A 26,926-nucleotide genomic window follows, 5' to 3' on the forward strand; every position below is an offset into this window, starting at 1 on the left:
GGGCCTGATGGAGCAAAGTTCAATGTGCCCCCTCACCAACAGCTTACACGTGCTTCTTTCGGAGAAATTTGTTATCACCAGCATGAGCCACCCTTGCCAAGGCAATATTATTTGTCATAGTCTTTTTGTATGATATCACGTAGACACGTATGTTGTTGATTTCCTTTTTTATGCTGTTTTATTGTCTGTTGGGATGCGTGGATTCACCTCTGCCCTTCTTGAGGAGGACACAGAGAGCTCTTATTACCGACGACATACCGCGCTTCTTTTCTGCTCCTGTTCTGCGGGAGCAGCCTCTCATGGTTTCACTTGTGTGTTGCAAGCCCCCTGTTCCGTGGTGCTACTTTCTTCTCAGTGTGGACGGCCATTGCACCGAAGTCGAGAAGAAAAGGCTTACAGCACCAGAAAAGGCTTACAGCACCTGGTATTCCCAGGCGGTCTCCCATCCAAGTACTAACCAGGCCCGACCCTGCTTAGCTTCCGAGATCGGACGAGATCGGGCGTTGTCAGGCTGGTATGGCCGTAAGCCACAAAGGCTGATGCGCACAAGCTTTTTATACATGTGCCCTCGCTATGTACACTCTGGGGTGTGAGGGCTCGCTCCTTTCACGTCTTTCCAAATGTCGAGGCCGCTTTTATTCTTCACTCCAACAAATCTGATTTCCAACGGAGACAAGTCAATCAATGGATATACTTTTCTTTGCACACACGGGCCTGATGGAGCAAAGTTCAATGTGCCCCCTAACCAACAGCTTACACGTACTTCTTTCGGAGAACTTTGTTATCACCAGCATGAGCCACCCTTGCCAAGGCAATATTATTTGTCATAGTCTTTTTGTATGATATCACGTAGACACATATGTTGTTGATTTCCTTTTTTATGCTGTTTTATTGTCTGTTGGGATGCGTGGATTCACCTCTGCCCTTCTTGAGGAGGATACAGAGAGCTCTTATTACCGACGACATACTGCGCTTCTTTTCTGCTCCTGTTCTGCGGGAGCAGCCTCTCATGGTTTCACTTGTGTGTTGCAAGCCCCCTGTTCCGTGGTGCTACTTTCTTCTCAGTGTGGACGGCCATTGCACCGAAGTCGAGAAGAAAAGGCTTACAGCACCAGAAAAGGCTTACAGCACCTGGTATTCCCAGGCGGTCTCCCATCCAAGTACTAACCAGGCCCGACCCTGCTTAGCTTCCAAGATCGGACGAGATCGGGCGTTGTCAGGCTGGTATGGCCGTAAGCCACAAAGGCTGATGCGCACAAGCTTTTTATACATGTGCCCTCGCTATGTACACTCTGGGGTGTGAGGGCTCGCTCCTTTCACGTCTTTCCAAATGTCGAGGCCGCTTTTATTCTTCACTCCAACAAATCTGATTTCCAACGGAGACAAGTCAATCAATGGATATACTTTTCTTTGCACACACGGGCCTGATGGAGCAAAGTTCAATGTGCCCCCTAACCAACAGCTTACACGTGCTTCTTTCGGAGAAATTTGTTATCACCAGCATGAGCCACCCTTGCCAAGGCAATATTATTTGTCATAGTCTTTTTGTATGATATCACGTAGACACATATGTTGTTGATTTCCTTTTTTATGCTGTTTTATTGTCTGTTGGGATGCGTGGATTCACCTCTGCCCTTCTTGAGGAGGATACAGAGAGCTCTTATTACCGACGACATACTGCGCTTCTTTTCTGCTCCTGTTCTGCGGGAGCAGCCTCTCATGGTTTCACTTGTGTGTTGCAAGCCCCCTGTTCCGTGGTGCTACTTTCTTTTCAGTGTGGACGGCCATTGCACCGAAGTCGAGAAGAAAAGGCTTACAGCACCAGAAAAGGCTTACAGCACCTGGTATTCCCAGGCGGTCTCCCATCCAAGTACTAACCAGGCCCGACCCTGCTTAGCTTCCGAGATCGGACGAGATCGGGCGTTGTCAGGCTGGTATGGCCGTAAGCCACAAAGGCTGATGCGCACAAGCTTTTTATACATGTGCCCTCGCTATGTACACTCTGGGGTGTGAGGGCTCGCTCCTTTCACGTCTTTCCAAATGTCGAGGCCGCTTTTATTCTTCACTCCAACAAATCTGATTTCCAACGGAGACAAGTCAATCAATGGATATACTTTTCTTTGCACACACGGGCCTGATGGAGCAAAGTTCAATGTGCCCCCTAACCAACAGCTTACACGTGCTTCTTTCGGAGAAATTTGTTATCACCAGCATGAGCCACCCTTGCCAAAGCAATATTATTTGTCATAGTCTTTTTGTATGATATCACGTAGACACATATGTTGTTGATTTCCTTTTTGATGCTGTTTTATTGTCTGTTGGGATGCGTGGATTCACCTCTGCCCTTCTTGAGGAGGATACAGAGAGCTCTTATTACCGACGACATACTGCGCTTCTTTTCTGCTCCTGTTCTGCGGGAGCAGCCTCTCATGGTTTCACTTGTGTGTTGCAAGCCCCCTGTTCCGTGGTGCTACTTTCTTCTCAGTGTGGACGGCCATTGCACCGAAGTCGAGAAGAAAAGGCTTACAGCACCAGAAAAGGCTTACAGCACCTGGTATTCCCAGGCGGTCTCCCATCCAAGTACTAAGCAGGCCCGACCCTGCTTAGCTTCCGAGATCGGGCGTTGTCAGGCTGGTATGGCCGTAAGCCACAAAGGCTGATGCGCACAAGCTTTTTATACATGTGCCCTCGCTATGTACACTCTGGGGTGTGAGGGCTCGCTCCTTTCACGTCTTTCCAAATGTCGAGGCCGCTTTTATTCTTCACTCCAACAAATCTGATTTCCAACGGAGACAAGTCAATCAATGGATATACTTTTCTTTGCACACACGGGCCTGATGGAGCAAAGTTCAATGTGCCCCCTAACCAACAGCTTACACGTGCTTCTTTCGGAGAAATTTGTTATCACCAGCATGAGCCACCCTTGCCAAAGCAATATTATTTGTCATAGTCTTTTTGTATGATATCACGTAGACACATATGTTGTTGATTTCCTTTTTTATGCTGTTTTATTGTCTGTTGGGATGCGTGGATTCACCTCTGCCCTTCTTGAGGAGGATACAGAGAGCTCTTATTACCGACGACATACCGCGCTTCTTTTCTGCTCCTGTTCTGCGGGAGCAGCCTCTCATGGTTTCACTTGTGTGTTGCAAGCCCCCTGTTCCGTGGTGCTACTTTCTTCTCAGTGTGGACGGCCATTGCACCGAAGTCGAGAAGAAAAGGCTTACAGCACCAGAAAAGGCTTACAGCACCTGGTATTCCCAGGCGGTCTCCCATCCAAGTACTAACCAGGCCCGACCCTGCTTAGCTTCCGAGATCGGACGAGATCGGGCGTTGTCAGGCTGGTATGGCCGTAAGCCACAAAGGCTGATGCGCACAAGCTTTTTATACATGTGCCCTCGCTATGTACACTCTGGGGTGTGAGGGCTCGCTCCTTTCACGTCTTTCCAAATGTCGAGGCCGCTTTTATTCTTCACTCCAACAAATCTGATTTCCAACGGAGACAAGTCAATCAATGGATATACTTTTCTTTGCACACACGGGCCTGATGGAGCAAAGTTCAATGTGCCCCCTAACCAACAGCTTACACGTGCTTCTTTCGGAGAAATTTGTTATTACCAGCATGAGCCACCCTTGCCAAAGCAATATTATTTGTCATAGTCTTTTTGTATGATATCACGTAGACACATATGTTGTTGATTTCCTTTTTGATGCTGTTTTATTGTCTGTTGGGATGCGTGGATTCACCTCTGCCCTTCTTGAGGAGGACACAGAGAGCTCTTATTACCGACGACATACTGCGCTTCTTTTCTGCTCCTGTTCTGCGGGAGCAGCCTCTCATGGTTTCACTTGTGTGTTGCAAGCCCCCTGTTCCGTGGTGCTACTTTCTTCTCAGTGTGGACGGCCATTGCACCGAAGTCGAGAAGAAAAGGCTTACAGCACCAGAAAAGGCTTACAGCACCTGGTATTCCCAGGCGGTCTCCCATCCAAGTACTAACCAGGCCCGACCCTGCTTAGCTTCCGAGATCGGACGAGATCGGGCGTTGTCAGGCTGGTATGGCCGTAAGCCACAAAGGCTGATGCGCACAAGCTTTTTATACATGTGCCCTCGCTATGTACACTCTGGGGTGTGAGGGCTCGCTCCTTTCACGTCTTTCCAAATGTCGAGGCCGCTTTTATTCTTCACTCCAACAAATCTGATTTCCAACGGAGACAAGTCAATCAATGGATATACTTTTCTTTGCACACACGGGCCTGATGGAGCAAAGTTCAATGTGCCCCCTAACCAACAGCTTACACGTGCTTCTTTCGGAGAAATTTGTTATCACCAGCATGAGCCACCCTTGCCAAAGCAATATTATTTGTCATAGTCTTTTTGTATGATATCACGTAGACACATATGTTGTTGATTTCCTTTTTTATGCTGTTTTATTGTCTGTTGGGATGCGTGGATTCACCTCTGCCCTTCTTGAGGAGGATACAGAGAGCTCTTATTACCGACGACATACTGCGCTTCTTTTCTGCTCCTGTTCTGCGGGAGCAGCCTCTCATGGTTTCACTTGTGTGTTGCAAGCCCCCTGTTCCGTGGTGCTACTTTCTTCTCAGTGTGGACGGCCATTGCACCGAAGTCGAGAAGAAAAGGCTTACAGCACCAGAAAAGGCTTACAGCACCTGGTATTCCCAGGCGGTCTCCCATCCAAGTACTAACCAGGCCCGACCCTGCTTAGCTTCCGAGATCGGACGAGATCGGGCGTTGTCAGGCTGGTATGGCCGTAAGCCACAAAGGCTGATGCGCACAAGCTTTTTATACATGTGCCCTCGCTATGTACACTCTGGGGTGTGAGGGCTCGCTCCTTTCACGTCTTTCCAAATGTCGAGGCCGCTTTTATTCTTCACTCCAACAAATCTGATTTCCAACGGAGACAAGTCAATCAATGGATATACTTTTCTTTGCACACACGGGCCTGATGGAGCAAAGTTCAATGTGCCCCCTAACCAACAGCTTACACGTGCTTCTTTCGGAGAAATTTGTTATCACCAGCATGAGCCACCCTTGCCAAAGCAATATTATTTGTCATAGTCTTTTTGTATGATATCACGTAGACACATATGTTGTTGATTTCCTTTTTTATGCTGTTTTATTGTCTGTTGGGATGCGTGGATTCACCTCTGCCCTTCTTGAGGAGGATACAGAGAGCTCTTATTACCGACGACATACTGCGCTTCTTTTCTGCTCCTGTGCTGCGGGAGCAGCCTCTCATGGTTTCACTTGTGTGTTGCAAGCCCCCTGTTCCGTGGTGCTACTTTCTTCTCAGTGTGGACGGCCATTGCACCGAAGTCGAGAAGAAAAGGCTTACAGCACCAGAAAAGGCTTACAGCACCTGGTATTCCCAGGCGGTCTCCCATCCAAGTACTAACCAGGCCCGACCCTGCTTAGCTTCCGAGATCGGGCGTTGTCAGGCTGGTATGGCCGTAAGCCACAAAGGCTGATGCGCACAAGCTTTTTATACATGTGCCCTCGCTATGTACACTGGGGTGTGAGGGCTCGCTCCTTTCACGTCTTTCCAAATGTCGAGGCCGCTTTTATTCTTCACTCCAACAAATCTGATTTCCAACGGAGACAAGTCAATCAATGGATATACTTTTCTTTGCACACACGGGCCTGATGGAGCAAAGTTCATTGTGCCCCCTAACCAACAGCTTACACGTGCTTCTTTCGGAGAAATTTGTTATCACCAGCATGAGCCACCCTTGCCAAGGCAATATTATTTGTCATAGTCTTTTTGTATGATATCACGTAGACACATATGTTGTTGATTTCCTTTTTGATGCTGTTTTATTGTCTGTTGGGATGCGTGGATTCACCTCTGCCCTTCTTGAGGAGGATACAGAGAGCTCTTATTACCGACGACATACTGCGCTTCTTTTCTGCTCCTGTTCTGCGGGAGCAGCCTCTCATGGTTTCACTTGTGTGTTGCAAGCCCCCTGTTCCGTGGTGCTACTTTCTTCTCAGTGTGGACGGCCATTGCACCGAAGTCGAGAAGAAAAGGCTTACAGCACCAGAAAAGGCTTACAGCACCTGGTATTCCCAGGCGGTCTCCCATCCAAGTACTAACCAGGCCCGACCCTGCTTAGCTTCCGAGATCGGACGAGATCGGGCGTTGTCAGGCTGGTATGGCCGTAAGCCACAAAGGCTGATGCGCACAAGCTTTTTATACATGTGCCCTCGCTATGTACACTCTGGGGTGTGAGGGCTCGCTCCTTTCACGTCTTTCCAAATGTCGAGGCCGCTTTTATTCTTCACTCCAACAAATCTGATTTCCAACGGAGACAAGTCAATCAATGGATATACTTTTCTTTGCACACACGGGCCTGATGGAGCAAAGTTCAATGTGCCCCCTAACCAACAGCTTACACGTGCTTCTTTCGGAGAAATTTGTTATCACCAGCATGAGCCACCCTTGCCAAAGCAATATTATTTGTCATAGTCTTTTTGTATGATATCACGTAGACACATATGTTGTTGATTTCCTTTTTTATGCTGTTTTATTGTCTGTTGGGATGCGTGGATTCACCTCTGCCCTTCTTGAGGAGGATACAGAGAGCTCTTATTACCGACGACATACCGCGCTTCTTTTCTGCTCCTGTTCTGCGGGAGCAGCCTCTCATGGTTTCACTTGTGTGTTGCAAGCCCCCTGTTCCGTGGTGCTACTTTCTTCTCAGTGTGGACGGCCATTGCACCGAAGTCGAGAAGAAAAGGCTTACAGCACCAGAAAAGGCTTACAGCACCTGGTATTCCCAGGCGGTCTCCCATCCAAGTACTAACCAGGCCCGACCCTGCTTAGCTTCCGAGATCGGACGAGATCGGGCGTTGTCAGGCTGGTATGGCCGTAAGCCACAAAGGCTGATGCGCACAAGCTTTTTATACATGTGCCCTCGCTATGTACACTCTGGGGTGTGAGGGCTCGCTCGAGGCCGCTTTTATTCTTCACTCCAACAAATCTGATTTCCAACGGAGACAAGTCAATCAATGGATATACTTTTCTTTGCACACACGGGCCTGATGGAGCAAAGTTCAATGTGCCCCCTAACCAACAGCTTACACGTGCTTCTTTCGGAGAAATTTGTTATCACCAGCATGAGCCACCCTTGCCAAAGCAATATTATTTGTCATAGTCTTTTTGTATGATATCACGTAGACACATATGTTGTTGATTTCCTTTTTTATGCTGTTTTATTGTCTGTTGGGATGCGTGGATTCACCTCTGCCCTTCTTGAGGAGGATACAGAGAAATCTTATTACCGACGACATACTGCGCTTCTTTTCTGCTCCTGTTCTGCGGGAGCAGCCTCTCATGGTTTCACTTGTGTGTTGCAAGCCCCCTGTTCCGTGGTGCTACTTTCTTCTCAGTGTGGACGGCCATTGCACCGAAGTCGAGAAGAAAAGGCTTACAGCACCAGAAAAGGCTTACAGCACCTGGTATTCCCAGGCGGTCTCCCATCCAAGTACTAACCAGGCCCGACCCTGCTTAGCTTCCGAGATCGGACGAGATCGGGCGTTGTCAGGCTGGTATGGCCGTAAGCCACAAAGGCTGATGCGCACAAGCTTTTTATACATGTGCCCTCGCTATGTACACTCTGGGGTGTGAGGGCTCGCTCCTTTCACGTCTTTCCAAATGTCGAGGCCGCTTTTATTCTTCACTCCAACAAATCTGATTTCCAACGGAGACAAGTCAATCAATGGATATACTTTTCTTTGCACACACGGGCCTGATGGAGCAAAGTTCAATGTGCCCCCTAACCAACAGCTTACACGTGCTTCTTTCGGAGAAATTTGTTATCACCAGCATGAGCCACCCTTGCCAAGGCAATATTATTTGTCATAGTCTTTTTGTATGATATCACGTAGACACATATGTTGTTGATTTCCTTTTTTATGCTGTTTTATTGTTTGTTGGGATGCGTGGATTCACCTCTGCCCTTCTTGAGGAGGACACAGAGAGCTCTTATTACCGACGACATACCGCGCTTCTTTTCTGCTCCTGTTCTGCGGGAGCAGCCTCTCATGGTTTCACTTGTGTGTTGCAAGCCCCCTGTTCCGTGGTGCTACTTTCTTCTCAGTGTGGACGGCCATTGCACCGAAGTCGAGAAGAAAAGGCTTACAGCACCAGAAAAGGCTTACAGCACCTGGTATTCCCAGGCGGTCTCCCATCCAAGTACTAACCAGGCCCGACCCTGCTTAGCTTCCGAGATCTGACGAGATCGGGCGCTGTCAGGCTGGTATGGCCGCAAGCCACAAAGGCTGATGCGCACAAGCTTTTTATACATGTGCCCTCGCTATGTACACTCTGGGGTGTGAGGGCTCGCTCCTTTCACGTCTTTCCAAATGTCGAGGCCGCTTTTATTCTTCACTCCAACAAATCTGATTTCCAACGGAGACAAGTCAATCAATGGATATACTTTTCTTTGCACACACGGGCCTGATGGAGCAAAGTTCAATGTGCCCCCTAACCAACAGCTTACACGTGCTTCTTTCGGAGAAATTTGTTATCACCAGCATGAGCCACCCTTGCCAAAGCAATATTATTTGTCATAGTCTTTTTGTATGATATCACGTAGACACATATGTTGTTGATTTCCTTTTTTATGCTGTTTTATTGTCTGTTGGGATGCGTGGATTCACCTCTGCCCTTCTTGAGGAGGATACAGAGAGCTCTTATTACCGACGACATACCGCGCTTCTTTTCTGCTCCTGTTCTGCGGGAGCAGCCTCTCATGGTTTCACTTGTGTGTTGCAAGCCCCCTGTTCCGTGGTGCTACTTTCTTCTCAGTGTGGACGGCCATTGCACCGAAGTCGAGAAGAAAAGGCTTACAGCACCAGAAAAGGCTTACAGCACCTGGTATTCCCAGGCGGTCTCCCATCCAAGTACTAACCAGGCCCGACCCTGCTTAGCTTCCGAGATCGGACGAGATCGGGCGCTGTCAGGCTGGTATGGCCGTAAGCCACAAAGGCTGATGCGCACAAGCTTTTTATACATGTGCCCTCGCTATGTACACTCTGGGGTGTGAGGGCTCGCTCCTTTCACGTCTTTCCAAATGTCGAGGCCGCTTTTATTCTTCACTCCAACAAATCTGATTTCCAACGGAGACAAGTCAATCAATGGATATACTTTTCTTTGCACACACGGGCCTGATGGAGCAAAGTTTAATGTGCCCCCTAACCAACAGCTTACACGTGCTTCTTTCGGAGAAATTTGTTATCACCAGCATGAGCCACCCTTGCCAAGGCAATATTATTTGTCATAGTCTTTTTGTATGATATCACGTAGACACATATGTTGTTGATTTCCTTTTTTATGCTGTTTTATTGTCTGTTGGGATGCGTGGATTCACCTCTGCCCTTCTTGAGGAGGATACAGAGAGCTCTTATTACCGACGACATACTGCGCTTCTTTTCTGCTCCTGTTCTGCGGGAGCAGCCTCTCATGGTTTCACTTGTGTGTTGCAAGCCCCCTGTTCCGTGGTGCTACTTTCTTCTCAGTGTGGACGGCCATTGCACCGAAGTCGAGAAGAAAAGGCTTACAGCACCAGAAAAGGCTTACAGCACCTGGTATTCCCAGGCGGTCTCCCATCCAAGTACTAACCAGGCCCGACCCTGCTTAGCTTCCGAGATCGGACGAGATCGGGCGCTGTCAGGCTGGTATGGCCGTAAGCCACAAAGGCTGATGCGCACAAGCTTTTTATACATGTGCCCTCGCTATGTACACTCTGGGGTGTGAGGGCTCGCTCCTTTCACGTCTTTCCAAATGTCGAGGCCGCTTTTATTCTTCACTCCAACAAATCTGATTTCCAACGGAGACAAGTCAATCAATGGATATACTTTTCTTTGCACACACGGGCCTGATGGAGCAAAGTTCAATGTGCCCCCTAACCAACAGCTTACACGTGCTTCTTTCGGAGAAATTTGTTATCACCAGCATGAGCCACCCTTGCCAAAGCAATATTATTTGTCATAGTCTTTTTGTATGATATCACGTAGACACATATGTTGTTGATTTCCTTTTTTATGCTGTTTTATTGTCTGTTGGGATGCGTGGATTCACCTCTGCCCTTCTTGAGGAGGATACAGAGAAATCTTATTACCGACGACATACTGCGCTTCTTTTCTGCTCCTGTTCTGCGGGAGCAGCCTCTCATGGTTTCACTTGTGTGTTGCAAGCCCCCTGTTCCGTGGTGCTACTTTCTTCTCAGTGTGGACGGCCATTGCACCGAAGTCGAGAAGAAAAGGCTTACAGCACCAGAAAAGGCTTACAGCACCTGGTATTCCCAGGCGGTCTCCCATCCAAGTACTAACCAGGCCCGACCCTGCTTAGCTTCCGAGATCGGACGAGATCGGGCGTTGTCAGGCTGGTATGGCCGTAAGCCACAAAGGCTGATGCGCACAAGCTTTTTATACATGTGCCCTCGCTATGTACACTCTGGGGTGTGAGGGCTCGCTCCTTTCACGTCTTTCCAAATGTCGAGGCCGCTTTTATTCTTCACTCCAACAAATCTGATTTCCAACGGAGACAAGTCAATCAATGGATATACTTTTCTTTGCACACACGGGCCTGATGGAGCAAAGTTCAATGTGCCCCCTAACCAACAGCTTACACGTGCTTCTTTCGGAGAAATTTGTTATCACCAGCATGAGCCACCCTTGCCAAGGCAATATTATTTGTCATAGTCTTTTTGTATGATATCACGTAGACACATATGTTGTTGATTTCCTTTTTTATGCTGTTTTATTGTTTGTTGGGATGCGTGGATTCACCTCTGCCCTTCTTGAGGAGGACACAGAGAGCTCTTATTACCGACGACATACCGCGCTTCTTTTCTGCTCCTGTTCTGCGGGAGCAGCCTCTCATGGTTTCACTTGTGTGTTGCAAGCCCCCTGTTCCGTGGTGCTACTTTCTTCTCAGTGTGGACGGCCATTGCACCGAAGTCGAGAAGAAAAGGCTTACAGCACCAGAAAAGGCTTACAGCACCTGGTATTCCCAGGCGGTCTCCCATCCAAGTACTAACCAGGCCCGACCCTGCTTAGCTTCCGAGATCTGACGAGATCGGGCGCTGTCAGGCTGGTATGGCCGCAAGCCACAAAGGCTGATGCGCACAAGCTTTTTATACATGTGCCCTCGCTATGTACACTCTGGGGTGTGAGGGCTCGCTCCTTTCACGTCTTTCCAAATGTCGAGGCCGCTTTTATTCTTCACTCCAACAAATCTGATTTCCAACGGAGACAAGTCAATCAATGGATATACTTTTCTTTGCACACACGGGCCTGATGGAGCAAAGTTCAATGTGCCCCCTAACCAACAGCTTACACGTGCTTCTTTCGGAGAAATTTGTTATCACCAGCATGAGCCACCCTTGCCAAAGCAATATTATTTGTCATAGTCTTTTTGTATGATATCACGTAGACACATATGTTGTTGATTTCCTTTTTTATGCTGTTTTATTGTCTGTTGGGATGCGTGGATTCACCTCTGCCCTTCTTGAGGAGGATACAGAGAGCTCTTATTACCGACGACATACCGCGCTTCTTTTCTGCTCCTGTTCTGCGGGAGCAGCCTCTCATGGTTTCACTTGTGTGTTGCAAGCCCCCTGTTCCGTGGTGCTACTTTCTTCTCAGTGTGGACGGCCATTGCACCGAAGTCGAGAAGAAAAGGCTTACAGCACCAGAAAAGGCTTACAGCACCTGGTATTCCCAGGCGGTCTCCCATCCAAGTACTAACCAGGCCCGACCCTGCTTAGCTTCCGAGATCGGACGAGATCGGGCGCTGTCAGGCTGGTATGGCCGTAAGCCACAAAGGCTGATGCGCACAAGCTTTTTATACATGTGCCCTCGCTATGTACACTCTGGGGTGTGAGGGCTCGCTCCTTTCACGTCTTTCCAAACGTCGAGGCCGCTTTTATTCTTCACTCCAACAAATCTGATTTCCAACGGAGACAAGTCAATCAATGGATATACTTTTCTTTGCACACACGGGCCTGATGGAGCAAAGTTCAATGTGCCCCCTAACCAACAGCTTACACGTGCTTCTTTCGGAGAAATTTGTTATCACCAGCATGAGCCACCCTTGCCAAGGCAATATTATTTGTCATAGTCTTTTTGTATGATATCACGTAGACACATATGTTGTTGATTTCCTTTTTTATGCTGTTTTATTGTCTGTTGGGATGCGTGGATTCACCTCTGCCCTTCTTGAGGAGGATACAGAGAAATCTTATTACCGACGACATACTGCGCTTCTTTTCTGCTCCTGTTCTGCGGGAGCAGCCTCTCATGGTTTCACTTGTGTGTTGCAAGCCCCCTGTTCCGTGGTGCTACTTTCTTCTCAGTGTGGACGGCCATTGCACCGAAGTCGAGAAGAAAAGGCTTACAGCACCAGAAAAGGCTTACAGCACCTGGTATTCCCAGGCGGTCTCCCATCCAAGTACTAACCAGGCCCGACCCTGCTTAGCTTCCGAGATCGGACGAGATCGGGCGCTGTCAGGCTGGTATGGCCGTAAGCCACAAAGGCTGATGCGCACAAGCTTTTTATACATGTGCCCTCGCTATGTACACTCTGGGGTGTGAGGGCTCGCTCCTTTCACGTCTTTCCAAATGTCGAGGCCGCTTTTATTCTTCACTCCAACAAATCTGATTTCCAACGGAGACAAGTCAATCAATGGATATACTTTTCTTTGCACACACGGGCCTGATGGAGCAAAGTTCAATGTGCCCCCTAACCAACAGCTTACACGTGCTTCTTTCGGAGAAATTTGTTATCACCAGCATGAGCCACCCTTGCCAAAGCAATATTATTTGTCATAGTCTTTTTGTATGATATCACGTAGACACATATGTTGTTGATTTCCTTTTTTATGCTGTTTTATTGTCTGTTGGGATGCGTGGATTCACCTCTGCCCTTCTTGAGGAGGATACAGAGAAATCTTATTACCGACGACATACTGCGCTTCTTTTCTGCTCCTGTTCTGCGGGAGCAGCCTCTCATGGTTTCACTTGTGTGTTGCAAGCCCCCTGTTCCGTGGTGCTACTTTCTTCTCAGTGTGGACGGCCATTGCACCGAAGTCGAGAAGAAAAGGCTTACAGCACCAGAAAAGGCTTACAGCACCTGGTATTCCCAGGCGGTCTCCCATCCAAGTACTAACCAGGCCCGACCCTGCTTAGCTTCCGAGATCGGACGAGATCGGGCGTTGTCAGGCTGGTATGGCCGTAAGCCACAAAGGCTGATGCGCACAAGCTTTTTATACATGTGCCCTCGCTATGTACACTCTGGGGTGTGAGGGCTCGCTCCTTTCACGTCTTTCCAAATGTCGAGGCCGCTTTTATTCTTCACTCCAACAAATCTGATTTCCAACGGAGACAAGTCAATCAATGGATATACTTTTCTTTGCACACACGGGCCTGATGGAGCAAAGTTCAATGTGCCCCCTAACCAACAGCTTACACGTGCTTCTTTCGGAGAAATTTGTTATCACCAGCATGAGCCACCCTTGCCAAGGCAATATTATTTGTCATAGTCTTTTTGTATGATATCACGTAGACACATATGTTGTTGATTTCCTTTTTTATGCTGTTTTATTGTTTGTTGGGATGCGTGGATTCACCTCTGCCCTTCTTGAGGAGGACACAGAGAGCTCTTATTACCGACGACATACCGCGCTTCTTTTCTGCTCCTGTTCTGCGGGAGCAGCCTCTCATGGTTTCACTTGTGTGTTGCAAGCCCCCTGTTCCGTGGTGCTACTTTCTTCTCAGTGTGGACGGCCATTGCACCGAAGTCGAGAAGAAAAGGCTTACAGCACCAGAAAAGGCTTACAGCACCTGGTATTCCCAGGCGGTCTCCCATCCAAGTACTAACCAGGCCCGACCCTGCTTAGCTTCCGAGATCTGACGAGATCGGGCGCTGTCAGGCTGGTATGGCCGCAAGCCACAAAGGCTGATGCGCACAAGCTTTTTATACATGTGCCCTCGCTATGTACACTCTGGGGTGTGAGGGCTCGCTCCTTTCACGTCTTTCCAAATGTCGAGGCCGCTTTTATTCTTCACTCCAACAAATCTGATTTCCAACGGAGACAAGTCAATCAATGGATATACTTTTCTTTGCACACACGGGCCTGATGGAGCAAAGTTCAATGTGCCCCCTAACCAACAGCTTACACGTGCTTCTTTCGGAGAAATTTGTTATCACCAGCATGAGCCACCCTTGCCAAAGCAATATTATTTGTCATAGTCTTTTTGTATGATATCACGTAGACACATATGTTGTTGATTTCCTTTTTTATGCTGTTTTATTGTCTGTTGGGATGCGTGGATTCACCTCTGCCCTTCTTGAGGAGGATACAGAGAGCTCTTATTACCGACGACATACCGCGCTTCTTTTCTGCTCCTGTTCTGCGGGAGCAGCCTCTCATGGTTTCACTTGTGTGTTGCAAGCCCCCTGTTCCGTGGTGCTACTTTCTTCTCAGTGTGGACGGCCATTGCACCGAAGTCGAGAAGAAAAGGCTTACAGCACCAGAAAAGGCTTACAGCACCTGGTATTCCCAGGCGGTCTCCCATCCAAGTACTAACCAGGCCCGACCCTGCTTAGCTTCCGAGATCGGACGAGATCGGGCGTTGTCAGGCTGGTATGGCCGTAAGCCACAAAGGCTGATGCGCACAAGCTTTTTATACATGTGCCCTCGCTATGTACACTCTGGGGTGTGAGGGCTCGCTCCTTTCACGTCTTTCCAAATGTCGAGGCCGCTTTTATTCTTCACTCCAACAAATCTGATTTCCAACGGAGACAAGTCAATCAATGGATATACTTTTCTTTGCACACACGGGCCTGATGGAGCAAAGTTCAATGTGCCCCCTAACCAACAGCTTACACGTGCTTCTTTCGGAGAAATTTGTTATCACCAGCATGAGCCACCCTTGCCAAGGCAATATTATTTGTCATAGTCTTTTTGTATGATATCACGTAGACACATATGTTGTTGATTTCCTTTTTTATGCTGTTTTATTGTCTGTTGGGATGCGTGGATTCACCTCTGCCCTTCTTGAGGAGGATACAGAGAGCTCTTATTACCGACGACATACTGCGCTTCTTTTCTGCTCCTGTTCTGCGGGAGCAGCCTCTCATGGTTTCACTTGTGTGTTGCAAGCCCCCTGTTCCGTGGTGCTACTTTCTTTTCAGTGTGGACGGCCATTGCACCGAAGTCGAGAAGAAAAGGCTGACAGCACCAGAAAAGGCTTACAGCACCTGGTATTCCCAGGCGGTCTCCCATCCAAGTACTAACCAGGCCCGACCCTGCTTAGCTTCCGAGATCGGACGAGATCGGGCGTTGTCAGGCTGGTATGGCCGTAAGCCACAAAGGCTGATGCGCACAAGCTTTTTATACATGTGCCCTCGCTATGTACACTCTGGGGTGTGAGGGCTCGCTCCTTTCACGTCTTTCCAAATGTCGAGGCCGCTTTTATTCTTCACTCCAACAAATCTGATTTCCAACGGAGACAAGTCAATCAATGGATATACTTTTCTTTGCACACACGGGCCTGATGGAGCAAAGTTTAATGTGCCCCCTAACCAACAGCTTACACGTGCTTCTTTCGGAGAAATTTGTTATCACCAGCATGAGCCACCCTTGCCAAGGCAATATTATTTGTCATAGTCTTTTTGTATGATATCACGTAGACACATATGTTGTTGATTTCCTTTTTTATGCTGTTTTATTGTCTGTTGGGATGCGTGGATTCACCTCTGCCCTTCTTGAGGAGGATACAGAGAAATCTTATTACCGACGACATACTGCGCTTCTTTTCTGCTCCTGTTCTGCGGGAGCAGCCTCTCATGGTTTCACTTGTGTGTTGCAAGCCCCCTGTTCCGTGGTGCTACTTTCTTCTCAGTGTGGACGGCCATTGCACCGAAGTCGAGAAGAAAAGGCTTACAGCACCAGAAAAGGCTTACAGCACCTGGTATTCCCAGGCGGTCTCCCATCCAAGTACTAACCAGGCCCGACCCTGCTTAGCTTCCGAGATCGGACGAGATCGGGCGCTGTCAGGCTGGTATGGCCGTAAGCCACAAAGGCTGATGCGCACAAGCTTTTTATACATGTGCCCTCGCTATGTACACTCTGGGGTGTGAGGGCTCGCTCCTTTCACGTCTTTCCAAATGTCGAGGCCGCTTTTATTCTTCACTCCAACAAATCTGATTTCCAACGGAGACAAGTCAATCAATGGATATACTTTTCTTTGCACACACGGGCCTGATGGAGCAAAGTTCAATGTGCCCCCTAACCAACAGCTTACACGTGCTTCTTTCGGAGAAATTTGTTATCACCAGCATGAGCCACCCTTGCCAAAGCAATATTATTTGTCATAGTCTTTTTGTATGATATCACGTAGACACATATGTTGTTGATTTCCTTTTTTATGCTGTTTTATTGTCTGTTGGGATGCGTGGATTCACCTCTGCCCTTCTTGAGGAGGATACAGAGAGCTCTTATTACCGACGACATACCGCGCTTCTTTTCTGCTCCTGTTCTGCGGGAGCAGCCTCTCATGGTTTCACTTGTGTGTTGCAAGCCCCCTGTTCCGTGGTGCTACTTTCTTCTCAGTGTGGACGGCCATTGCACCGAAGTCGAGAAGAAAAGGCTTACAGCACCAGAAAAGGCTTACAGCACCTGGTATTCCCAGGCGGTCTCCCATCCAAGTACTAACCAGGCCCGACCCTGCTTAGCTTCCGAGATCTGACGAGATCGGGCGCTGTCAGGCTGGTATGGCCGCAAGCCACAAAGGCTGATGCGCACAAGCTTTTTATACATGTGCCCTCGCTATGTACACTCTGGGGTGTGAGGGCTCGCTCCTTTCACGTCTTTCCAAATGTCGAGGCCGCTTTTATTCTTCACTCCAACAAATCTGATTTCCAACGGAGACAAGTCAATCAATGGATATACTTTTCTTTGCACACACGGGCCTGATGGAGCAAAGTTCAATGTGCCCCCTAACCAACAGCTTACACGTGCTTCTTTCGGAGAAATTTGTTATCACCAGCATGAGCCACCCTTGCCAAGGCAATATTATTTGTCATAGTCTTTTTGTATGATATCACGTAGACACATATGTTGTTGATTTCCTTTTTTATGCTGTTTTATTGTCTGTTGGGATGCGTGGATTCACCTCTGCCCTTCTTGAGGAGGATACAGAGAGCTCTTATTACCGACGACATACTGCGCTTCTTTTCTGCTCCTGTTCTGCGGGAGCAGCCTCTCATGGTTTCACTTGTGTGTTGCAAGCCCCCTGTTCCGTGGTGCTACTTTCTTCTCAGTGTGGACGGCCATTGCACCGAAGTCGAGAAGAAAAGGCTTACAGCACCAGAAAAGGCTTACAGCACCTGGTATTCCCAGGCGGTCTCCCATCCAAGTACTAACCAGGCCCGACCCTGCTTAGCTTCCGAGATCGGACGAGATCGGGCGCTGTCAGGCTGGTATGGCCGTAAGCCGCAAAGGCTGATGCGCACAAGCTTTTTATACATGTGCCCTCGCTATGTACACTCTGGGGTGTGAGGGCTCGCTCCTTTCACGTCTTTCCAAATGTCGAGGCCGCTTTTATTCTTCACTCCAACAAATCTGATTTCCAACGGAGACAAGTCAATCAATGGATATACTTTTCTTTGCACACACGGGCCTGATGGAGCAAAGTTTAATGTGCCCCCTAACCAACAGCTTACACGTGCTTCTTTCGGAGAAATTTGTTATCACCAGCATGAGCCACCCTTGCCAAGGCAATATTATTTGTCATAGTCTTTTTGTATGATATCACGTAGACACATATGTTGTTGATTTCCTTTTTTATGCTGTTTTATTGTCTGTTGGGATGCGTGGATTCACCTCTGCCCTTCTTGAGGAGGATACAGAGAAATCTTATTACCGACGACATACTGCGCTTCTTTTCTGCTCCTGTTCTGCGGGAGCAGCCTCTCATGGTTTCACTTGTGTGTTGCAAGCCCCCTGTTCCGTGGTGCTACTTTCTTCTCAGTGTGGACGGCCATTGCACCGAAGTCGAGAAGAAAAGGCTTACAGCACCAGAAAAGGCTTACAGCACCTGGTATTCCCAGGCGGTCTCCCATCCAAGTACTAACCAGGCCCGACCCTGCTTAGCTTCCCAGATCGGACGAGATCGGGCGTTGTCAGGCTGGTATGGCCGTAAGCCACAAAGGCTGATGCGCACAAGCTTTTTATACATGTGCCCTCGCTATGTACACTCTGGGGTGTGAGGGCTCGCTCCTTTCACGTCTTTCCAAATGTCGAGGCCGCTTTTATTCTTCACTCCAACAAATCTGATTTCCAACGGAGACAAGTCAATCAATGGATATACTTTTCTTTGCACACACGGGCCTGATGGAGCAAAGTTTAATGTGCCCCCTAACCAACAGCTTACACGTGCTTCTTTCGGAGAAATTTGTTATCACCAGCATGAGCCACCCTTGCCAAGGCAATATTATTTGTCATAGTCTTTTTGTATGATATCACGTAGACACATATGTTGTTGATTTCCTTTTTTATGCTGTTTTATTGTCTGTTGGGATGCGTGGATTCACCTCTGCCCTTCTTGAGGAGGATACAGAGAGCTCTTATTACCGACGACATACTGCGCTTCTTTTCTGCTCCTGTTCTGCGGGAGCAGCCTCTCATGGTTTCACTTGTGTGTTGCAAGCCCCCTGTTCCGTGGTGCTACTTTCTTTTCAGTGTGGACGGCCATTGCACCGAAGTCGAGAAGAAAAGGCTTACAGCACCAGAAAAGGCTTACAGCACCTGGTATTCCCAGGCGGTCTCCCATCCAAGTACTAACCAGGCCCGACCCTGCTTAGCTTCCGAGATCGGACGTTGTCAGGCTGGTATGGCCGTAAGCCACAAAGGCTGATGCGCACAAGCTTTTTATACATGTGCCCTCGCTATGTACACTCTGGGGTGTGAGGGCTCGCTCCTTTCACGTCTTTCCAAATGTCGAGGCCGCTTTTATTCTTCACTCCAACAAATCTGATTTCCAACGGAGACAAGTCAATCAATGGATATACTTTTCTTTGCACACACGGGCCTGATGGAGCAAAGTTCAATGTGCCCCCTAACCAACAGCTTACACGTGCTTCTTTCGGAGAAATTTGTTATCACCAGCATGAGCCACCCTTGCCAAAGCAATATTATTTGTCATAGTCTTTTTGTATGATATCACGTAGACACATATGTTGTTGATTTCCTTTTTTATGCTGTTTTATTGTCTGTTGGGATGCGTGGATTCACCTCTGCCCTTCTTGAGGAGGATACAGAGAGCTCTTATTACCGACGACATACTGCGCTTCTTTTCTGCTCCTGTTCTGCGGGAGCAGCCTCTCATGGTTTCACTTGTGTGTTGCAAGCCCCCTGTTCCGTGGTGCTACTTTCTTCTCAGTGTGGACGGCCATTGCACCGAAGTCGAGAAGAAAAGGCTTACAGCACCAGAAAAGGCTTACAGCACCTGGTATTCCCAGGCGGTCTCCCATCCAAGTACTAACCAGGCCCGACCCTGCTTAGCTTCCGAGATCGGACGAGATCGGGCGCTGTCAGGCTGGTATGGCCGTAAGCCACAAAGGCTGATGCGCACAAGCTTTTTATACATGTGCCCTCGCTATGTACACTCTGGGGTGTGAGGGCTCGCTCCTTTCACGTCTTTCCAAATGTCGAGGCCGCTTTTATTCTTCACTCCAACAAATCTGATTTCCAACGGAGACAAGTCAATCAATGGATATACTTTTCTTTGCACACACGGGCCTGATGGAGCAAAGTTTAATGTGCCCCCTAACCAACAGCTTACACGTGCTTCTTTCGGAGAAATTTGTTATCACCAGCATGAGCCACCCTTGCCAAAGCAATATTATTTGTCATAGTCTTTTTGTATGATATCACGTAGACACATATGTTGTTGATTTCCTTTTTTATGCTGTTTTATTGTCTGTTGGGATGCGTGGATTCACCTCTGCCCTTCTTGAGGAGGATACAGAGAAATCTTATTACCGACGACATACTGCGCTTCTTTTCTGCTCCTGTTCTGCGGGAGCAGCCTCTCATGGTTTCACTTGTGTGTTGCAAGCCCCCTGTTCCGTGGTGCTACTTTCTTCTCAGTGTGGACGGCCATTGCACCGAAGTCGAGAAGAAAAGGCTTACAGCACCAGAAAAGGCTTACAGCACCTGGTATTCCCAGGCGGTCTCCCATCCAAGTACTAACCAGGCCCGACCCTGCTTAGCTTCCGAGATCGGACGAGATCGGGCGTTGTCAGGCTGGTATGGCCGTAAGCCACAAAGGCTGATGCGCACAAGCTTTTTATACATGTGCCCTCGCTATGTACACTCTGGGGTGTGAGGGCTCGCTCCTTTCACGTCTTTCCAAATGTCGAGGCCGCTTTTATTCTTCACTCCAACAAATCTGATTTCCAACGGAGACAAGTCAATCAATGGATATACTTTTCTTTGCACACACGGGCCTGATGGAGCAAAGTTCAATGTGCCCCCTAACCAACAGCTTACACGTGCTTCTTTCGGAGAAATTTGTTATCACCAGCATGAGCCACCCTTGCCAAGGCAATATTATTTGTCATAGTCTTTTTGTATGATATCACGTAGACACATATGTTGTTGATTTCCTTTTTTATGCTGTTTTATTGTTTGTTGGGATGCGTGGATTCACCTCTGCCCTTCTTGAGGAGGACACAGAGAGCTCTTATTACCGACGACATACCGCGCTTCTTTTCTGCTCCTGTTCTGCGGGAGCAGCCTCTCATGGTTTCACTTGTGTGTTGCAAGCCCCCTGTTCCGTGGTGCTACTTTCTTCTCAGTGTGGACGGCCATTGCACCGAAGTCGAGAAGAAAAGGCTTACAGCACCAGAAAAGGCTTACAGCACCTGGTATTCCCAGGCGGTCTCCCATCCAAGTACTAACCAGGCCCGACCCTGCTTAGCTTCCGAGATCTGACGAGATCGGGCGCTGTCAGGCTGGTATGGCCGCAAGCCACAAAGGCTGATGCGCACAAGCTTTTTATACATGTGCCCTCGCTATGTACACTCTGGGGTGTGAGGGCTCGCTCCTTTCACGTCTTTCCAAATGTCGAGGCCGCTTTTATTCTTCACTCCAACAAATCTGATTTCCAACGGAGACAAGTCAATCAATGGATATACTTTTCTTTGCACACACGGGCCTGATGGAGCAAAGTTCAATGTGCCCCCTAACCAACAGCTTACACGTGCTTCTTTCGGAGAAATTTGTTATCACCAGCATGAGCCACCCTTGCCAAAGCAATATTATTTGTCATAGTCTTTTTGTATGATATCACGTAGACACATATGTTGTTGATTTCCTTTTTTATGCTGTTTTATTGTCTGTTGGGATGCGTGGATTCACCTCTGCCCTTCTTGAGGAGGATACAGAGAGCTCTTATTACCGACGACATACCGCGCTTCTTTTCTGCTCCTGTTCTGCGGGAGCAGCCTCTCATGGTTTCACTTGTGTGTTGCAAGCCCCCTGTTCCGTGGTGCTACTTTCTTCTCAGTGTGGACGGCCATTGCACCGAAGTCGAGAAGAAAAGGCTTACAGCACCAGAAAAGGCTTACAGCACCTGGTATTCCCAGGCGGTCTCCCATCCAAGTACTAACCAGGCCCGACCCTGCTTAGCTTCCGAGATCGGACGAGATCGGGCGTTGTCAGGCTGGTATGGCCGTAAGCCACAAAGGCTGATGCGCACAAGCTTTTTATACATGTGCCCTCGCTATGTACACTCTGGGGTGTGAGGGCTCGCTCCTTTCACGTCTTTCCAAATGTCGAGGCCGCTTTTATTCTTCACTCCAACAAATCTGATTTCCAACGGAGACAAGTCAATCAATGGATATACTTTTCTTTGCACACACGGGCCTGATGGAGCAAAGTTCAATGTGCCCCCTAACCAACAGCTTACACGTGCTTCTTTCGGAGAAATTTGTTATCACCAGCATGAGCCACCCTTGCCAAGGCAATATTATTTGTCATAGTCTTTTTGTATGATATCACGTAGACACATATGTTGTTGATTTCCTTTTTTATGCTGTTTTATTGTCTGTTGGGATGCGTGGATTCACCTCTGCCCTTCTTGAGGAGGATACAGAGAAATCTTATTACCGACGACATACTGCGCTTCTTTTCTGCTCCTGTTCTGCGGGAGCAGCCTCTCATGGTTTCACTTGTGTGTTGCAAGCCCCCTGTTCCGTGGTGCTACTTTCTTCTCAGTGTGGACGGCCATTGCACCGAAGTCGAGAAGAAAAGGCTTACAGCACCAGAAAAGGCTTACAGCACCTGGTATTCCCAGGCGGTCTCCCATCCAAGTACTAACCAGGCCCGACCCTGCTTAGCTTCCGAGATCGGACGAGATCGGGCGCTGTCAGGCTGGTATGGCCGTAAGCCACAAAGGCTGATGCGCACAAGCTTTTTATACATGTGCCCTCGCTATGTACACTCTGGGGTGTGAGGGCTCGCTCCTTTCACGTCTTTCCAAATGTCGAGGCCGCTTTTATTCTTCACTCCAACAAATCTGATTTCCAACGGAGACAAGTCAATCAATGGATATACTTTTCTTTGCACACACGGGCCTGATGGAGCAAAGTTCAATGTGCCCCCTAACCAACAGCTTACACGTGCTTCTTTCGGAGAAATTTGTTATCACCAGCATGAGCCACCCTTGCCAAGGCAATATTATTTGTCATAGTCTTTTTGTATGATATCACGTAGACACATATGTTGTTGATTTCCTTTTTTATGCTGTTTTATTGTCTGTTGGGATGCGTGGATTCACCTCTGCCCTTCTTGAGGAGGATACAGAGAGCTCTTATTACCGACGACATACTGCGCTTCTTTTCTGCTCCTGTTCTGCGGGAGCAGCCTCTCATGGTTTCACTTGTGTGTTGCAAGCCCCCTGTTCCGTGGTGCTACTTTCTTTTCAGTGTGGACGGCCATTGCACCGAAGTCGAGAAGAAAAGGCTTACAGCACCAGAAAAGGCTTACAGCACCTGGTATTCCCAGGCGGTCTCCCATCCAAGTACTAACCAGGCCCGACCCTGCTTAGCTTCCGAGATCGGACGAGATCGGGCGTTGTCAGGCTGGTATGGCCGTAAGCCACAAAGGCTGATGCGCACAAGCTTTTTATACATGTGCCCTCGCTATGTACACTCTGGGGTGTGAGGGCTCGCTCCTTTCACGTCTTTCCAAATGTCGAGGCCGCTTTTATTCTTCACTCCAACAAATCTGATTTCCAACGGAGACAAGTCAATCAATGGATATACTTTTCTTTGCACACACGGGCCTGATGGAGCAAAGTTTAATGTGCCCCCTAACCAACAGCTTACACGTGCTTCTTTCGGAGAAATTTGTTATCACCAGCATGAGCCACCCTTGCCAAGGCAATATTATTTGTCATAGTCTTTTTGTATGATATCACGTAGACACATATGTTGTTGATTTCCTTTTTTATGCTGTTTTATTGTCTGTTGGGATGCGTGGATTCACCTCTGCCCTTCTTGAGGAGGATACAGAGAAATCTTATTACCGACGACATACTGCGCTTCTTTTCTGCTCCTGTTCTGCGGGAGCAGCCTCTCATGGTTTCACTTGTGTGTTGCAAGCCCCCTGTTCCGTGGTGCTACTTTCTTCTCAGTGTGGACGGCCATTGCACCGAAGTCGAGAAGAAAAGGCTTACAGCACCAGAAAAGGCTTACAGCACCTGGTATTCCCAGGCGGTCTCCCATCCAAGTACTAACCAGGCCCGACCCTGCTTAGCTTCCCAGATCGGACGAGATCGGGCGTTGTCAGGCTGGTATGGCCGTAAGCCACAAAGGCTGATGCGCACAAGCTTTTTATACATGTGCCCTCGCTATGTACACTCTGGGGTGTGAGGGCTCGCTCCTTTCACGTCTTTCCAAATGTCGAGGCCGCTTTTATTCTTCACTCCAACAAATCTGATTTCCAACGGAGACAAGTCAATCAATGGATATACTTTTCTTTGCACACACGGGCCTGATGGAGCAAAGTTTAATGTGCCCCCTAACCAACAGCTTACACGTGCTTCTTTCGGAGAAATTTGTTATCACCAGCATGAGCCACCCTTGCCAAGGCAATATTATTTGTCATAGTCTTTTTGTATGATATCACGTAGACACATATGTTGTTGATTTCCTTTTTTATGCTGTTTTATTGTCTGTTGGGATGCGTGGATTCACCTCTGCCCTTCTTGAGGAGGATACAGAGAGCTCTTATTACCGACGACATACTGCGCTTCTTTTCTGCTCCTGTTCTGCGGGAGCAGCCTCTCATGGTTTCACTTGTGTGTTGCAAGCCCCCTGTTCCGTGGTGCTACTTTCTTTTCAGTGTGGACGGCCATTGCACCGAAGTCGAGAAGAAAAGGCTTACAGCACCAGAAAAGGCTTACAGCACCTGGTATTCCCAGGCGGTCTCCCATCCAAGTACTAACCAGGCCCGACCCTGCTTAGCTTCCGAGATCGGACGTTGTCAGGCTGGTATGGCCGTAAGCCACAAAGGCTGATGCGCACAAGCTTTTTATACATGTGCCCTCGCTATGTACACTCTGGGGTGTGAGGGCTCGCTCCTTTCACGTCTTTCCAAATGTCGAGGCTGCTTTTATTCTTCACTCCAACAAATCTGATTTCCAACAGAGACAAGTCAATCAATGGATATACTTTTCTTTGCACACACGGGCCTGATGGAGCAAAGTTCAATGTTCCCCCTAACCAACAGCTTACACGTGCTTCTTTCAGAGAAATTTGTTATCACCAGCATGAGCCATCCTTGCCAAGGCAATATTATTTGTCATAGTCTTTTTGTATGATATCACGTAGACACATATGTTGTTGATTTCCTTTTTTATGCTGTTTTATTGTCTGTTGGGATGCGTGGATTCACCTCTGCCCTTCTTGAGGAGGATACAGAGAGCTGGGGGGTATTCCAGGTCGGAGGTTCAACAAACTCTGAGTTTATCTCTGAACTCTGAGTTGACTTACTGTGAGATGGGAAACTCTGAGTATCCGGTTCCAGAACAGCTGATCTGAGTTAGTTCAATCAACTCTGAATATGTTAACCTTGAGTTGTGCGCGTGCATAACCACTATAAAAAGCCGTCATCAATAGAGCCCCGATACCACGAGTCACCATGACAACTGAAAAAAAAACAAAGAAAAAAAGAAAGAAAGATCAAGTTATTTTACCCCGATGGAGTTGGAGGTCTTATTGCAGGCCTATGTGGAGTATGAGCACATATTTCGGCGTAAATATATCACCGCTGCAGCAGCGAAGGAGAGAGAAACGGCATGGGAGAAAACTGCTACCCGAGACAACGTGTAAGTTTGAATGTACTATTCCATTGACTTAACATTTAACCGTACTTAAGATCGTAGCATACAGTTATGAATGTAAATAGGAATAAAATCTGATTTTCATTTAGGTGCAATCCAACAGGGGAGAAAGAATCAGCGAAAAATGAAATATAAAAACATCATTCAAAAAGGTAAGGCATATTTTGCTAGGCTATGATTGTACCTCCCTTTGATTTTAATTTTATTTTTTTAATTGACTTAGGCTATTAAACAAAGTGAATATTAATTCATTGGCGACTTCAAGTAGTAATTTAAACCCCTAACAACATGTTGCTTTAACATGTCATCTCACTTAATATCCCACTTAGTAGATTAACACTTGATACAATGTTTACACATTTTTATTTTATAGGTATTGAGGTCATTTAAAATGTGACGATGTGTCCACGAACACTCAATAAAATACTAATTAAAAAAAAAAAAGATTAACATTTGAGTTCTGCTCAGCCAACAGAGAGATGGCAGAGGCCCGAAAAATGGGTGGAGGACCACCTCAACCACCAAAGTATTCTGAAACAGTATATTTTCCTTCATCACAGGATGATGATGATGATGATGAAACACTGTCTGCTGCCACAGGGAGCAATCCAGAGAGGCCTACTGAAGTGTGTCTTAATATTATGTAGAGCTACTGGCAGTGCTCTGCCCATTCACATTCCTTTACATTCTGGAGTGGAATGTGGAGTTGGACATGTACACTGAAGTGATGAGCATAGATAATGGACAAACAACTAGCACATTCTTGTCCTTCAACAGAACGACTGGGCATCAGCAGGAGGAGCGTCCATCAACTTCCACAGGGCGGCTTGACACAGTCAGATTTTTGGTCAATACCATGTTAAATCTGTATGTAGAACTGTAGGATTTAAATGTCATCCATAAGTTTCCCAGTTACCAGTGAAGGAGTTGTATAGAGTCGACCTCATGAAGAGTATAGAGAAAAGTGAAAAGGAAATGGTCTATTTGGATCGGCAGATTAGAAAAACAGACCTTGAAATTCTATTACTGGAACTCCAGTTGAGGTGGATGCACTTCACAGGTGAAATATGTTAATGGATGGAACTATATTACAAATCCTGACTGCTGCTTTTGTACTTTTAGGGAATAAAGAAGACCAAACCACATGTGAATTTGTCATTATTTGACTGTTTTAATCAAAAGTAGTTTCTGCTGTTTAGGTCCCTTACAGCCCTTCCATCCTGGACGTCTGCAGGGTGGATGGGATGGTCATCCTCAGGGTCATTAATTTGTACAGCAGGGTGTTGCTCTCCTCTAATAGTTGCAATATTATGGAGAACAACACATGCCACAATGATGTCACATGCCCTCTCTGGGATGACCCTGAGCTAACACAGGCACTGGAACCTGGATTTGAGTATGCCTATGGCCATCTCAACCCAGGCTCTAGTCCTGCAGTGGGCCACATTAAAACGTTGTTGGGGCCCCGGCTCAGGGTCAGGGTAA

General features: G+C 47.8%; 31 non-coding genes and 4 pseudogenes across 31 annotated transcripts; all 35 read right to left on the minus strand.

The window, feature by feature from the left end:
- Nucleotides 1–409: 409 nt before the first annotated feature.
- On the minus strand, nt 410–528 carry LOC139328116 (5S ribosomal RNA). Its single transcript, XR_011601706.1, has one exon. It is a non-coding gene; the product is annotated as a 5S ribosomal RNA (ribosomal RNA).
- A 591-nt stretch (nt 529–1,119) lies between these two features.
- Nucleotides 1,120–1,238, minus strand: LOC139328319 (5S ribosomal RNA). The gene has a single exon (XR_011601903.1). It is a non-coding gene; the product is annotated as a 5S ribosomal RNA (ribosomal RNA).
- A 591-nt stretch (nt 1,239–1,829) lies between these two features.
- On the minus strand, nt 1,830–1,948 carry LOC139328117 (5S ribosomal RNA). Its single transcript, XR_011601707.1, has one exon. It is a non-coding gene; the product is annotated as a 5S ribosomal RNA (ribosomal RNA).
- A 591-nt stretch (nt 1,949–2,539) lies between these two features.
- On the minus strand, nt 2,540–2,648 carry LOC139328417 (5S ribosomal RNA; annotated as a pseudogene).
- Nucleotides 2,649–3,239: 591 nt separating this feature from the next.
- Nucleotides 3,240–3,358, minus strand: LOC139328118 (5S ribosomal RNA). Its single transcript, XR_011601708.1, has one exon. It is a non-coding gene; the product is annotated as a 5S ribosomal RNA (ribosomal RNA).
- A 591-nt stretch (nt 3,359–3,949) lies between these two features.
- LOC139328119 (5S ribosomal RNA) lies at nt 3,950–4,068 on the minus strand. The gene has a single exon (XR_011601709.1). It is a non-coding gene; the product is annotated as a 5S ribosomal RNA (ribosomal RNA).
- Nucleotides 4,069–4,659: 591 nt separating this feature from the next.
- LOC139328120 (5S ribosomal RNA) lies at nt 4,660–4,778 on the minus strand. The gene has a single exon (XR_011601710.1). It is a non-coding gene; the product is annotated as a 5S ribosomal RNA (ribosomal RNA).
- Nucleotides 4,779–5,369: 591 nt separating this feature from the next.
- Nucleotides 5,370–5,478, minus strand: LOC139328372 (5S ribosomal RNA; annotated as a pseudogene).
- A 589-nt stretch (nt 5,479–6,067) lies between these two features.
- LOC139328121 (5S ribosomal RNA) lies at nt 6,068–6,186 on the minus strand. Its single transcript, XR_011601711.1, has one exon. It is a non-coding gene; the product is annotated as a 5S ribosomal RNA (ribosomal RNA).
- A 591-nt stretch (nt 6,187–6,777) lies between these two features.
- Nucleotides 6,778–6,896, minus strand: LOC139328123 (5S ribosomal RNA). The gene has a single exon (XR_011601713.1). It is a non-coding gene; the product is annotated as a 5S ribosomal RNA (ribosomal RNA).
- A 569-nt stretch (nt 6,897–7,465) lies between these two features.
- On the minus strand, nt 7,466–7,584 carry LOC139328124 (5S ribosomal RNA). The gene has a single exon (XR_011601714.1). It is a non-coding gene; the product is annotated as a 5S ribosomal RNA (ribosomal RNA).
- Nucleotides 7,585–8,175: 591 nt separating this feature from the next.
- On the minus strand, nt 8,176–8,294 carry LOC139328299 (5S ribosomal RNA). Its single transcript, XR_011601883.1, has one exon. It is a non-coding gene; the product is annotated as a 5S ribosomal RNA (ribosomal RNA).
- A 591-nt stretch (nt 8,295–8,885) lies between these two features.
- Nucleotides 8,886–9,004, minus strand: LOC139328144 (5S ribosomal RNA). Its single transcript, XR_011601736.1, has one exon. It is a non-coding gene; the product is annotated as a 5S ribosomal RNA (ribosomal RNA).
- A 591-nt stretch (nt 9,005–9,595) lies between these two features.
- On the minus strand, nt 9,596–9,714 carry LOC139328155 (5S ribosomal RNA). Its single transcript, XR_011601747.1, has one exon. It is a non-coding gene; the product is annotated as a 5S ribosomal RNA (ribosomal RNA).
- Nucleotides 9,715–10,305: 591 nt separating this feature from the next.
- LOC139328125 (5S ribosomal RNA) lies at nt 10,306–10,424 on the minus strand. Its single transcript, XR_011601715.1, has one exon. It is a non-coding gene; the product is annotated as a 5S ribosomal RNA (ribosomal RNA).
- A 591-nt stretch (nt 10,425–11,015) lies between these two features.
- On the minus strand, nt 11,016–11,134 carry LOC139328300 (5S ribosomal RNA). The gene has a single exon (XR_011601884.1). It is a non-coding gene; the product is annotated as a 5S ribosomal RNA (ribosomal RNA).
- A 591-nt stretch (nt 11,135–11,725) lies between these two features.
- On the minus strand, nt 11,726–11,844 carry LOC139328166 (5S ribosomal RNA). The gene has a single exon (XR_011601758.1). It is a non-coding gene; the product is annotated as a 5S ribosomal RNA (ribosomal RNA).
- Nucleotides 11,845–12,435: 591 nt separating this feature from the next.
- On the minus strand, nt 12,436–12,554 carry LOC139328178 (5S ribosomal RNA). The gene has a single exon (XR_011601769.1). It is a non-coding gene; the product is annotated as a 5S ribosomal RNA (ribosomal RNA).
- A 591-nt stretch (nt 12,555–13,145) lies between these two features.
- LOC139328126 (5S ribosomal RNA) lies at nt 13,146–13,264 on the minus strand. The gene has a single exon (XR_011601716.1). It is a non-coding gene; the product is annotated as a 5S ribosomal RNA (ribosomal RNA).
- A 591-nt stretch (nt 13,265–13,855) lies between these two features.
- On the minus strand, nt 13,856–13,974 carry LOC139328301 (5S ribosomal RNA). The gene has a single exon (XR_011601885.1). It is a non-coding gene; the product is annotated as a 5S ribosomal RNA (ribosomal RNA).
- Nucleotides 13,975–14,565: 591 nt separating this feature from the next.
- On the minus strand, nt 14,566–14,684 carry LOC139328127 (5S ribosomal RNA). Its single transcript, XR_011601718.1, has one exon. It is a non-coding gene; the product is annotated as a 5S ribosomal RNA (ribosomal RNA).
- Nucleotides 14,685–15,275: 591 nt separating this feature from the next.
- On the minus strand, nt 15,276–15,394 carry LOC139328128 (5S ribosomal RNA). The gene has a single exon (XR_011601719.1). It is a non-coding gene; the product is annotated as a 5S ribosomal RNA (ribosomal RNA).
- Nucleotides 15,395–15,985: 591 nt separating this feature from the next.
- LOC139328190 (5S ribosomal RNA) lies at nt 15,986–16,104 on the minus strand. The gene has a single exon (XR_011601780.1). It is a non-coding gene; the product is annotated as a 5S ribosomal RNA (ribosomal RNA).
- Nucleotides 16,105–16,695: 591 nt separating this feature from the next.
- LOC139328302 (5S ribosomal RNA) lies at nt 16,696–16,814 on the minus strand. The gene has a single exon (XR_011601886.1). It is a non-coding gene; the product is annotated as a 5S ribosomal RNA (ribosomal RNA).
- Nucleotides 16,815–17,405: 591 nt separating this feature from the next.
- On the minus strand, nt 17,406–17,524 carry LOC139328201 (5S ribosomal RNA). Its single transcript, XR_011601791.1, has one exon. It is a non-coding gene; the product is annotated as a 5S ribosomal RNA (ribosomal RNA).
- A 591-nt stretch (nt 17,525–18,115) lies between these two features.
- LOC139328362 (5S ribosomal RNA) lies at nt 18,116–18,234 on the minus strand. The gene has a single exon (XR_011601946.1). It is a non-coding gene; the product is annotated as a 5S ribosomal RNA (ribosomal RNA).
- Nucleotides 18,235–18,825: 591 nt separating this feature from the next.
- LOC139328406 (5S ribosomal RNA) lies at nt 18,826–18,934 on the minus strand (annotated as a pseudogene).
- Nucleotides 18,935–19,525: 591 nt separating this feature from the next.
- Nucleotides 19,526–19,644, minus strand: LOC139328213 (5S ribosomal RNA). Its single transcript, XR_011601802.1, has one exon. It is a non-coding gene; the product is annotated as a 5S ribosomal RNA (ribosomal RNA).
- A 591-nt stretch (nt 19,645–20,235) lies between these two features.
- LOC139328129 (5S ribosomal RNA) lies at nt 20,236–20,354 on the minus strand. The gene has a single exon (XR_011601720.1). It is a non-coding gene; the product is annotated as a 5S ribosomal RNA (ribosomal RNA).
- Nucleotides 20,355–20,945: 591 nt separating this feature from the next.
- On the minus strand, nt 20,946–21,064 carry LOC139328303 (5S ribosomal RNA). The gene has a single exon (XR_011601887.1). It is a non-coding gene; the product is annotated as a 5S ribosomal RNA (ribosomal RNA).
- A 591-nt stretch (nt 21,065–21,655) lies between these two features.
- On the minus strand, nt 21,656–21,774 carry LOC139328130 (5S ribosomal RNA). Its single transcript, XR_011601721.1, has one exon. It is a non-coding gene; the product is annotated as a 5S ribosomal RNA (ribosomal RNA).
- Nucleotides 21,775–22,365: 591 nt separating this feature from the next.
- On the minus strand, nt 22,366–22,484 carry LOC139328226 (5S ribosomal RNA). Its single transcript, XR_011601814.1, has one exon. It is a non-coding gene; the product is annotated as a 5S ribosomal RNA (ribosomal RNA).
- A 591-nt stretch (nt 22,485–23,075) lies between these two features.
- LOC139328131 (5S ribosomal RNA) lies at nt 23,076–23,194 on the minus strand. The gene has a single exon (XR_011601722.1). It is a non-coding gene; the product is annotated as a 5S ribosomal RNA (ribosomal RNA).
- A 591-nt stretch (nt 23,195–23,785) lies between these two features.
- Nucleotides 23,786–23,904, minus strand: LOC139328364 (5S ribosomal RNA). Its single transcript, XR_011601948.1, has one exon. It is a non-coding gene; the product is annotated as a 5S ribosomal RNA (ribosomal RNA).
- A 591-nt stretch (nt 23,905–24,495) lies between these two features.
- LOC139328407 (5S ribosomal RNA) lies at nt 24,496–24,604 on the minus strand (annotated as a pseudogene).
- Between the last annotated feature and the right edge of the window lie 2,322 nt (nt 24,605–26,926).

This window comes from Chaetodon trifascialis, assembly GCF_039877785.1.
Source record: "Chaetodon trifascialis isolate fChaTrf1 chromosome 24 unlocalized genomic scaffold, fChaTrf1.hap1 SUPER_24_unloc_1, whole genome shotgun sequence".
Classification (NCBI taxonomy): domain Eukaryota; kingdom Metazoa; phylum Chordata; class Actinopteri; order Chaetodontiformes; family Chaetodontidae; genus Chaetodon; species Chaetodon trifascialis.